The sequence below is a fragment of the Oncorhynchus masou genome, chromosome 20, assembly GCF_036934945.1.
Source record: "Oncorhynchus masou masou isolate Uvic2021 chromosome 20, UVic_Omas_1.1, whole genome shotgun sequence".
NCBI classification, from domain to species: Eukaryota; Metazoa; Chordata; class Actinopteri; order Salmoniformes; family Salmonidae; genus Oncorhynchus; species Oncorhynchus masou.
The window spans coordinates 4,381,969-4,394,957 of NC_088231.1; positions in this window are offsets into that span (position 1 = coordinate 4,381,969).

A 12,989-nucleotide genomic window follows, 5' to 3' on the forward strand; every position below is an offset into this window, starting at 1 on the left:
TCTTTGAAATGCAAGAGAAAGGCCATAATGTATTATTCTAGCTCAGGTGCAATTTCGGTTTTGGCCACTAGGCAGCAGTGAATGTGCAAAGTTATCGACTGATGAATGATCCATTGCATTTCTGTATCAAGACTGCCCAAATGTGCCTCATTTGTTTATTAATAAACTTTAATGTTCAAAATTGTGCACTCTCCTCAAACAATAGCATGGTATTATTCCACTGTAATAGCTACTGTAAATTGGTCAGCGCAGTTAGATTAACAAGAATTTAAGCTTTCTGCCAATATCAGATATGTCTATGTCTTGGGAAATGTTCATGTTACTTACAAACTCATGCTAATCGCATTAGCCTATGTTAGCTCAACCGTCCTGTGGAAGGGACATCGATTAAAGAGCACCTTCTAGTGGAGAAAAGATAATTTCACTGTGAACTGTTTGCAGTTTGCATTATCGTGTATGGTAGCCTTCTGTATGCTATTGTGTGAGGTATATACACTGAGTGTACAAAATATCAGGAATTCCTGTTCTTTCCATGACGGACAGACCAGGTGAATCCAGGTGAAAGCTATGATCCCTTGATGTCACGGTTACCTGTTAAATCCACTTCAATTAGTGTAGATGAAGGGGAGGAGACAACCTGTCTGGGAACGGGGTTCTGCTAGCGGACATAGAACATAAAAATTAGAATGCCCACCCCAACTCACGCCCTGACCAAACCAAAATAGAGACATAAAAAGGATCTCTAAGGTGACAGATAAAATGAATCACTAACCTTTGATCTTAATCAGATGACACTCATAGGACTTCAGGTTATACAATACATGTATGTTTTGTTCGAAAAGTGCATGTTAATATCCAAAAATCTCATTTTACTTTGGCGTATTATGTTCAGTAGTTCCAAAACATGCGGTGATTTTGCAGAGAGCCACATCAATCCACAGAAATACTCATAATAAACATTGATAATTGATACAACTATTACATGGAATTTTAGATAAACTTCTCCTTAATCCAGATTTCAAAAAAACTTTACAGAAAAAGCTTACCATGCAACAATCTGAGTATGGCGCTTAGAGCCCAAACCAGTCAAAGAAATATCCGCCATGTTGTGTAGTCAACATTAGTCAGAAATAGCATTATAAATATTCACTTACCTTTGATGATCTTCATCCGAATGCACTCCCAGGAATCCCAGTTCCACAATAAATGTTTGATTTGTTCGGTAATGTTCATCATTTATGTCCATATACCTCCTTTTGTTAGGGCGTTTGGTAAACAAATCCAAACGCGCGTGCAAATCCAGCGGAAAGGTCGGGCAAAAAGTCCAAAAAGTCATATTACTGGTCGTACAAACATATCAAACGAAGTATAGACACAATCTTTAGGATATTTTTAACATAAATCTTCAATAATGTCCCAACCGGAGAATAAGCAATGGAATGCGAGCTAACTCTCTCATGACCGCACGTCACGAGCCGTGGCTCTCTGCCAGACACCTGACTCATTCCCCTCTCAATCAACCCCCCTTCACAGTAGAAGCATGAAACAAGTTTCTAAAGACTGTTGACATCTAGTGGAAGCCTTGGGAAGTGGAACATGACCAATATCACACTGTATCTTCAATAGGGGCTGAGTTGAACAACTACAAACCTCAGATATCCCACTTCCTGGTTGGATTGTTTCTCAGGTTTTTGCCTGCCATATGAGTTCTGTTATACTCACAGACATCATTCACACATTTTTTGAAACTTCCGAGTGTTTTCTATCCAATACTACAAATAATATGCATATATTAGCATCTGGGACTGAGTTGGAGGCAGTTTACTCTGGTCATGCTTTTCATCCAAAAGTGAAATTGCTGCCCCCTATCCCAATGAAGTTTTAAATAAGGATTTTTAAGCCTTGAGACAATTGAAACATGGATTGTGTATGTGTTCCATTCAGAGAGTGAATGGGTAAGACAAAATATTTAATTGCCTTTGAACAGAATATAGCAGTAGGTGCCAGGCGCAATGGTTAGAGTGTGTCAAGAACTGCAATGCTGTTCGGTTTTTCACACTCAACAGTTTCCCGGTGTGTATCAAGAATGGTCCACTACCCAAAGGACATCCAGCCAACTTCACACAACTGTGGGAAGCATGGTTGTTGACATGGGCCAGCATCCCTGTGGAACACTTTCAACACCTTGTAGAGTCCATGACCCGGCAAACTGAGGCTGTTCTGAGAGCAAAAGCGTGTACAACTCAGTATTATGAATGTGTTCCTAATGTTTTGTACACTCAGTGCCTTCAGAAAGCATTCATACCCATTGACTTATTCCACATTTTGTTGTGTTACAGACTAAATTCAAAATGGATTAAACAGATTTTTCTTCTCACATATCTACACACAATATCTCATAATGACAAAGTAAAAATATGGTTTTAGAAATGTTTACACATTTTTTCAAAATTAAATACAGAAATATCTAATTTACATAAGTATTCACACCCCTGACTCAATGATTTGTAGAAGCATCTTGGGCAGCTATTACCACTGTGTCTTTCTGGGTAAGTCTCTAAGAGGTTCTCACAGTATTTGCACATTATTCTTATTCTTCAAGCTCTGTCAAGTTAGTTGTTGATCATTGCTAGACAGACTTTTTCAAGTTTTGACATAGATCTTCAAGCCAATTTAAGTGAAAACTGTTATTAGGCCACTCAGGAACATTCAATGTAGTCTTGGTAAGCAACTCCAGTGTATATTTGGCCTTTTGTTTTAGGTTATTGTTCTGCTGAAAGGTGAATTTGTCTCCCAGTGTGTTGGAAATTAGACCGAACCATGTTTTCCTCTAGGATTTTGCCTGTGCTTAGCTCTAATCCATTAAAAAAAATCCTAAACAAACTCCCAAGTCCTTCCCGATGACAAGCATACCCATAACATGATGTAGCCACCACCATGCTTGAAAATATGGGTACTCAGTGATGTGTTGTGTTGGATTTTCCCCAAACATAACACTTTGTACTCAGGACATAAAATACATTTCTTTGGCTTATTGCAAACATTATGCATGTTTTGGAATATTTTTATTCTGTACTGGCTTCGTATTAGTATTGTGGATTAATTACAATGTTGCTGGTCCATCTTCAGTTTTCTCCTATCAAATCCATTTATGGCTCTGTAATGGTTTTAAAGTCACCACTGGCCTCATGGTGAAATCCCTGAGCGGTTCCTTCCTCTCCGTCAACTGAATTAGGAAGGACGCCTGTATCTTTGTAGTGACTGGGTGTATTGATACACCATCCAAAGTGTAATTAATAACTTCACCATGCTCAAAGGGATATATTCAATGTTTGTTTTTTCATATTTTTACCTAATCTACTAAAATGCGGCCTTCTTTGCAAGCTATTTGAAAGCCTAAATTCTCTTTGTCTTTGAAATTCACTGCTCGACTGAGGGGACCTTAAAGATAATTATATTTGTGGGGTACTTAGATGATGTAGTCATTCAAAAAGCATGTTAAACAATATTATTGGACACAAGTCCATGCAACTTGTTCTGTGACTTGTTAAGCTAATTATTTTCTCCTGAACATATTTCGGCTTGCCATAACAAAGGGGTTGAATACTTATTGACTCAAGACATTTCAGATTTTGATTTTGAATTATTTTGTAAAAATGTCTAAAAACATAATTCCACTTTGACATTATGGGGTATTGTGTGTAGGCCAGTGACACAAAATCTACATTTAATTAATTTTAAATTCAGGCTGTAACACAACAAAATGTGGAAAAAGTCAAGGGGTGTGAATACTTTCTGAAGACACTGTGTATACAGTATATATAGGACTAAGGTTTCATTGAAGTTTTGGTTCTGACAACACTGTGTGTCAGGTATTGTATTTGTTTTTCCCCACACAACTCCACACAACAAAGACGAGAGGCATGGAGGAAGATACTATCCTGTTATCCCGGCAGCAGCCTTGGTGGTGTTCCCAGACATCTTTGCAGTATTATTCACCATAGGGACATGCCAACACAGTTCACTTATCCTGTACTTGTCCCTCTCAGAGATGATTCTGTCTAACCCATTCTGTGTGCATTCATTTTCTCACTTCATATTCTCCAGAGAATCTTTGAATGTTGATGGATGACCAATCAATCCTTAGAAAAGCAGAGAGCAAAGATGGTGAGAGAAAGTAGTTTGATTGAAATGGAAAACCAATGGACTTGTAACACAATGCTGCTTGGAAGAGTCTTTGGAATCTCCCTGATTTGAGGCTGGGCAGCAGGTGACTGAATAAAGAAAACATCTTCCTTGGGAATATGTTTGGGAGGAGCAGACAGATTGTGGGAGAGCTGAGGGCCTGTGTGGGGTAAACAGAGATCTGTGTAGGTGTGTTGCATTGGCTAACTCAGCCAGGTGAAAGCTGGAAGATTTAACTTGGTAGCGGTGGGTGGGATAAACAAGCTGTGTGAGGGTTGACATTTGCCTTGGCAAAGAGCTCATCAACGTTTAAATGAATAATTTACCCTGTCCACAATCAGACATACAGTGCTGAATGTATCATGAATATCATATTCGCATATAACTTTACCGGTACCTGACTCTCTCATTCCCTTCATGGTGTTTGTTGCAATACAGTAAAAGTAGCATTGTGTATTATTGTTTAGCTGTAATATGACTTGACATACAGTATAATTAACTGTTGTAAAGAAAAGTAAATCCAACAATTTGTAATAACATGTAGAGATTTTTGCTTTCATAAAGACACTGGAAAAAATATTTATTTTCAAAATGTTATTCAGAAGTGTAACGGTTTCTTCCAACTCCTCCTCTGACGAAGAGGTGGAACAAGGATCGGACCAAAATGCAGCGTGGTTCGTTAGATACATCTTTAATGATGAAGAAAACACGAACAATACAAAAACAACAAACGTCGAAAACCGAAACAGCCCTGACTGGTGTAACAAACACAGAGACAGGAAGAATCACCCACAAACACACAGTGAAACCCAGGCTACCTAAATATGGTTCCCAATCAGAGACAACGAAAATCACCTGACTCTGAATGAGAACCGCCTCAGGCAGCCATAGACTAATCTATACACCCCACACAACCCCAAGACGAAACACACTACAAATAAACCCATGTCACACCCTGGCCTGACCCAATAAATGAAGATAACATAATAAATATAGACCAGGGCGTGACAGGACCCTCCCCCCCCCCCCCTAAGGTGCGGACTCCCGGACACACATCAAAACAATAGGGAGGGTCCGGGTGGGCGTCTGTCCATGGTGGCGGCTCCGGCTCGGGATGTGGAACCCACTCTATGGATGTCTTAGTCCCCCCTCCTCGCGTCCTAGGATTGTCCACCCTCGCCGCCGACCATGGCCTAGTAGTCCTCACCCAGAACCCCACTGGACTGAGGTGCAGCTCGGGACAGAGGGGCAGCTCGGGACAGAGGGGCAGCTCGGGACAGAGGAAGCCCAGCACTGAGAGGAAGCCCAGCACTGAGAGGAAGCCCAGCACTGAGAGGACAGCACTGAGAGGAAGCCCAGCACTGAGGAAGCCCAGCCAGGTAGTTGAATCCGGCAGATCCTGGCTGGCTGGCAGTTCTGGCAGATCCTGGCTGACTGGCGGATCTGGAAGAGTCTGGTTGACTAGCAGATCTGGAAGAGTCTGGTTGACTAGCAGATCTGGAAGAGTCTGGTTGATTGGCAGATCTGGAAGAGTCTGGTTGACTGGCAGATCTGGAAGAGTCTGGCTGACTGGCAGATCTGGAAGAGTCTGGCTGACTGGCAGATCTGGAAGAGTCTGGCTGACTGGCAGATCTGGAAGAGTCTGGCTGACTGGCGGATCCTGGCAGACTGACGGCTCTGGCTGCTTCATGCTGACTGGCAGCTCTGGCTGCTCCCTGCTGACTGGTGGCTCTGGCTGCTCCATGCAGATTGGCAGCTCTGGCAGCTTCTTGCAGACTGGCAGCTCTGGCTGCTCCATGCAGACTAGCAGCTCTGGCTGCTCCTTGCAGACTGACAGCTCCTTGCAGACTGACAGCTCCTTGCAGACTGGCAGCTCCATGCAGACTGGCAGCTCCATGCAGACTGGCAGCTCCATGCAGACTGACAGCTCTGGCTGCTCCATGCAGACTGACAGCTCTGGCTGCTCCATGCAGACTGACAGCTCTGGCTGCTTCATGCAGACTGACAGCTCTGGCTGCTCCATGCAGACTGACATCTCTCGCTGCTCTAAACGGGCAGGAGACTCCGGCAAAGCTGTAGAGGCGGAAGGCTCTGGCAGCGCTAAACAGGCGGGAGACTCCAGCAGCGCAGGAGAGGAGGAAGGCTCCGGCAGCGCTGGAGAGGCGAGGCGCACTGTAGGCCTGATACGTGGTGCTGGCACTGGTGGTACTGGGCCGAGGACACGCACAGGAAGCCTGGTGCGGGGAGCTGCCACCGGAGGGCTGGGGTGTGGAGGTGGTACTGGGTAGACCGGACCGTGCAGGCGCACTGGAGCTCTTGAGCACTGAGCCTGCCCAACCTTACCTGTTTGAATACTCCCGGTCGCTCTGCCAGTGCGGCAAGGTGGAATAGCCCGCACTGTGCTATGCAGGCAAACCGGGGACACCGAGCGTAAGGCTGGTGCCATGTAAGCTGGCCCAAGGAGACGCACTGGGGACCAGATGCGTAGAGCCGGCTTCATGGCATTTGGCTCGACCCTCAATCTAGCCCGGCCGATACGCGGAGCTGGAATAGAACGCACCGGGCTATGCACCCGCACTGGAGACACCGTGCGCACCACAGCATAACACGGTGCCTGCCCGGTCTCTCTAGCCCCCCGGTAAGCACAGGGAGTTTGCGCAGGTCTCCTACCTGGCGTAGCCATACTCCCTGTTAGCCTCCCCCAAGAAATTTTTGGGGCTGACTCCCGGGCTTCCTATCGCGCCGCCGTGCTTGCTTCAACAACTCCATTTTTCTATACCCCTCTTCGCACTGCTCCAGCGAATCCCAGGCGGGCTCGGGCACTCCTCCTGGGTCGGCCGCCCACCTGTCTATTTCTTCCCATGTAGTGTAGTCCAGAATCTGTTCCTATGTCCTTTCCTCTCTTTGTTGCTCCTGTTTCTGCTGTTGCCTGTTACCACGCCGCTTGGTCCTATTGGGGTGGATGATTCTGTAACGGGTTTCTTCCAACTCCTCCTCTGACGAAGAGGTGGAACAAGGATCGGACCAAAATGCAGCGTGGTTCGTTAGATACATCTTTAATGATGAAGAAAACACGAACAATACAAAAACAACAAACGTCGAAAACCGAAACAGCCCTGACTGGTGCAACAAACACAGAGACAGGAACAATCACCCACAAACACACAGTGAAACCCAGGCTACCTAAATATGGTTCCCAATCAGAGACAACGAAAATCACCTGACTCTGATTGAGAACCACCTCAGGCAGCCATAGACTAATCTATACACCCCACACAACCCCAAGACGAAACACACTACAAATAAACCCATGTCACACCTTGGCCTGACCCAATAAATGAAGATAACATAATAAATATAGACCAGGGCGTGACAAGAAGGTTGTTGTGGTTGATCTGATGTGTTTACATTGAATATGATATCAAGGTGTTTTGACACTTGAACAAATTATTCTGGTGTATCTCTAGATCAGGGTTTTCCAAGCTCAGTCCTGGGGCCCCCCCCGGGGGCAGGTTTGTTTTTCCCCCGAGCACTACACAGCTGATTCAAATAGTCAAAGCTTGGTGATGAGTTGGTGATTTGAATCAGCTGTGTAGTGCTATGGCAAAAAAACAAAACTTGCACCCAGGGGGAGGGGGCCCAGGACCGAGTTTGGGAAACACTGCTCTTTATGGCACATTGATAAAGCCATCACCTGCTGCTTATCTATTGCATCATATTTTCAATCAGCCTATGAAATATGATGCGTTAGACAGAAAGAAAACTGCCTGAAGTCCAGGTGTTAGGCCAGGGTATCAGGCCAGGGTATCAGGCCAGGATATTATGTAGATTACAATGAAGGTTACTGAATGTTAATGTCCATCAGAGAGAATGGTAAATGATAGTTCATGTGACAAGACAAATAAATGCAGTTCAAAAGAAAATACTATTAAAAGGTGCAGCTGCTACATCTTTTCAATAATGTCTTTTTTTTATTTATTTTTTATTTCACCTTTATTTAACCAGGTAGGCTAGTTGAGAACAAGTTCTCATTTGCAACTGCGACCTGGCCAAGATAAAGCTTAGCAGTGTGAACAGACAACACAGAGTTACACATGGAGTAAACAATTAACAAGTCAATAACACAGTACTAAAAAAGGGAGTCTATATACATTGTGTGCAAAAGGCATGAGGAGGTAGGCGAATAATTACAATTTTGCAGATTAGCACTGGAGTGATAAATGATCAGATGGTCATGTACAGGTAGAGATATTTGAAGGTTGTTACACATGTTTCCTCTATCAGATCAGAGTAGCATGTCTCTTTCTGTAAGCATGGTGTGGTCCTGATAGAAATGTGTTGTATAGAACATACTGTACAGACACCTCTTCTGTACATCACTCTGCAAGAATCTTTGAATAAGGCCCTGATGTTAGTCTCAAAACAACACCCACAAACGGAGAGAGAGTAGGAGCCTTGTGGTTGCTATAACTCAAGTAAAACTACACAAATACATGTATCAAAATGAACGTGTCAACATACATGGATTCCATCAACCCCCACAACACCCCCACATTGTCTGTGTGTGTGTTAGTACGTCTGTATGTACTCTTCTCTATCGCCATCTATGTCAGCGTGTGGTTATCGCTTATTTGTTCGCTCTGTTGTCTGTAGCCTATATGGGTCAGTCGCTTTCATTCTCATTATAGGGGAGATGTGGAACCGCCCTCTATCTCTGCACAGCTTCTCTCATGCAAGAGAGCTGACACCACACACCTCTCAGTCCCCTGCACCCACATTTAGCAGACACTCTCATAAAGAGTGACCTACAAGTCAGATCTGTGCTAGTAAGCTAGTCAAATTCAATTGTGGACAAAGTACCCAATTGGCATACTTGTGTAAATGTAAATATACCTTAATAGGAAATGACTCAAGTAAAAGTGAAAGTCACCAAGTAAAATATAATTGAGTAAAAGTCTAAAAGTATTTGGGTTTAAATATACTTAAGTATCACACGTAAAAGTATAAATCACTTAAAATCCTTTTATTAAGCATGCCAGATGGCACCATTTTCTTGTTTTTTTTATTCATGGTTAGCCAGGGGCACTCAGACATCATTCAGAAACAAAACATTTGTGTTTAGTGAGTCCGCCAGATCAGAGGCAGTAAGGATGACCAGGGATGTTCTCTTGATAAGTGCGTGAATTGGACTATTTCTGTTCTGCTAAGCATTGAAAATGTAACAAGTACTTCTGGGAGTCAGGGAACATGTACGGAGTAAAAACTAAATACATTTAAAGTCAAAGTTGTCAAAAATATAAATAGTCAAGTACAGATACCCCTAAAAACTACTTAAGTAGTACTTTAAAGTATTTTTTTTTACTTAAATACTTTACACCACTGGTCAAATGAAGGACTTCTGTGCCTAACCTTTAACCTAAGCGTAGTTTTAACTGAACAGAAGGGGAAATGAACAGAACAGATAATGACGCATGTTGTTCTGTGGTCAGAGGCAGTAGGACTGCTTCAAACTGTGTCCTGTTATCAAAGTGGCCCTCTGTTAGTTCTCAGGGGAGCATAGTCTTCCATATCTCATTGGTAGAGCATAGCCCTTGCAACCCCAGGATAGTGGGTTTGATTCCCGAGACCAGCCGTTCATAAAACATGTATGCACACATGACTGTAAGTCACCTTGTATAAAAGTGTCTGCTAAATTACATAAATATTTTTACAATGTATACTGAATAGACTTTCTAGCTGCATGCTGACATTTTAACATTATATGGCCTCTCCTCTCACTTTCAGAGGAGAGAGATGGAGAAAGAGAAAAGAGAGACAGACACAATGAGAGAGAGAGATAGAGAGTCAGATAGAGAGCTCCATCAGTAAGACAATTCAGAGTGCAGTAGAAAACGTTGCTATGCGCTGACAATCATGATAATAAAGAATGTATTAACAAATGGAAAACATTTTAAAGTGCTTTGAATCATGTTGTAATAATGATTTGCCAGGTTTAGCAGGACCTGGAAAGTGTGGTTGCCATGCATAGACAGGAGGGTAAGAGATGTATTTGAGATGTGTTCAGGTTTTAAACTATCTTCTTTTTGCTGTGAAGTACACCACCACAAGCTCACCAATAGTATCTTAATTGGATTGAATGCTCATGAAATCATTTTAAGATACAAGGGGTATGATGAATTATGTTTCTTTTCTCTTTATGGAGTAGCGTAGTTAGGGTCTCTGTCTCTAAGCTAGACAGGATGTGGTGGGGCTGCAGAGAAACACAGATTATAAAATACGGTGGCAGGGAGAAGTACACCAACCATCTCTGACTTATATCATCAACCACACGGGAAAGGTGTGAGCACCAAAAACCTGTTCAAACTAGATTCATTGAATGTGTTAAAATGTCAGGATTCAGAGTAGGGCTAATGCCAAATAAAGTAATATTAATTGTATAGAATTTCACATTTTGAGGATATGGTACGTGCTTTATTTGTCTCTTCCCCGAGGTGGAGTCTTAGCAAAGATTAGGGACGGCTGCTGTGTGAAACTACACTGTAAAAGTAGAAAGTCTCAAAACAGCATGGTTGTGTAATGAAACCATGAAAAGCAGTGCTCCTAATCAAACATCTAATCAAATCAAATATTATTGGTAGCATACACATATTTTGCAGATGTTTTGCAGGTGCAGTGAAATGCTTATGATTCTAGCTCCAACAGAGCAATACTGTCGGTAGCATGGAGATTTGGAGCGTTGGGCCAGTAACCAAAAGGTAAAAATCTGTCGTTCTGCCCGTGAGCAAAGGAATTAACCCTAATTGCTCCAGAGTTGCTGTCAATATTGGCTGATCCCTGGCCCTGACCCCCACTCTCTGAGGGTGTCTCAGGGGAAGTGGGATATGCATAAATATAACCTTTTCATTTCATACCTCACACTTGTACATACAGTGCAACATGACTATATAATATAATACCCCCCAATTATAACAATACACACAAATCCCCAAAATCAAAAGAAAGGAATTAAGAAATATCAGAACGAGCAATGTCAGAGACTGGAATATAAATACAGTGTATTTAGTATAGTTTTATCTATAAAGGATAACTTTTGAAATGTTTCACTATTTTTATTTGCATGAAATTCACTGAAGAGGATGGTCCTCCCCTTCCTCCTCTGAGGAGCCTCCACTGGGAGGTTAACCTGCAAGAATTTGGGATTTTGCACTTGCAAGTGACTAATAATTCTTCTGGTTAGCCATACCTCGTCATACTCCAGACCAATAGCCTGAGAAGATATACCACTACTACCCAACACCCCCTGCAGCTGTTCTGCAGTAAATCCTTGCAATCCAAAGTACTTCTCTGCTGCTGCCTCCACAACCTCTATGTTCTGTGACTTTCAATCCATTTCTGCAGTATAATTGACAACTGTGGCTATAAATACTAAAAGGCCCACCTTACTGAAGCACATATTCTTCCCATCACTGTCTCTTGGTCTCTGCCTACTCACAGGAATCCTCTCAGGATCCCTCACCCTGTACATATCTTCCTCTTTTTGTCTTCACTGCTTTGGTGTAATATGTTTTCTGTACTACTCCAACCCTGGCAACCTCAGTCTCCCTTTCTCTCACTGGACACCTCCGATCTCCAGCCCCCACAACTAACACACACAACTTTCTCCACCGATACCACACAATCCTTCACATTGACAATCCTGGATGTGGGAATGGGTGCTCTCCTCATTGAACATTCATTTTCCTGATGGTTTTTGATGTCCGTTCATCATGATCCATTAATCGTCATGGCACAGCAAGCTTAATACTAATATCTAAATATACTTTTCTTTCATCAAACATGCATACAACGTTAAAAAGAAAGGAGGACCAAGGCACTCTTCATATAACTAATTATAATGCCCTTATTTCTATGGCATGTTCAATGGAAACAAAGATTACAAACTCTGACGTGGTTTGACTGCATGGCCTTCGTCAGGGAGAACAAAGATACGATAAAGCATCGGAAATCCCCCCCCCCCCCCAAAAAAAAGTTTGAACATGAAATATGACTGGGCAAAGTGGTAAGAGTAGGAGAGCCACCTATTTTATAGTTTGCTAGACCACAGCAAACAAGGAGTCTGAACATGTTGAGGGCAATAATTAAATATGTCCACTAGATGACAGCAAAGGGATGCCTCACGACTACAGTAAAGGTGAGAAATCCTCATCTTCATTTAAATCAGGGAAATTATTGGCCACTAGTTTGTAAATTCAAAAGCTTTCCCTTTGGTTTAGCTGTTTAGGACGGTCCCCTTTTCTAATTGAGTCCGGAACATGATCAATACCCATAGCTTGTAGGGAGGCAGGGTTGCCATGGTGTAAGGACTTGTGCCTTGTCATGGGGTAGTTTTTGTTGCCTACTCGTATGGCATACTTGTGTTCCGCTAAGCGGTCTTGAAGCTGTCTCTTTGTCCATCCAATGTAGAATACAATTTGCAGATGACATGAGTAGTAGTTTTACAGTTATTTAAACACTTAACTTGATACTCGGTTTTAGAAGCTGTGTCAACAAAGTACTTTTTCTGTGGTTGCATTTAAAAGAGCCCCTGGGCTTGTGGTCGAGCCAAGTCTTTTGAGAGTCACCAGGAAAGTAGCTGTGGACTAGTTTGTCATTTAGGGTAGGACATCTCTTAAAGCGTATGACTGGTGGCTCTGGGAAGACTGTGCATAGTAGCGTATCACTTTGGATGATGCAAATATTGTGTGAAAGAATCATGAAATCTGTATTTTTTTATTACCCACAATCCTCTAAAAACAAGATAAGAA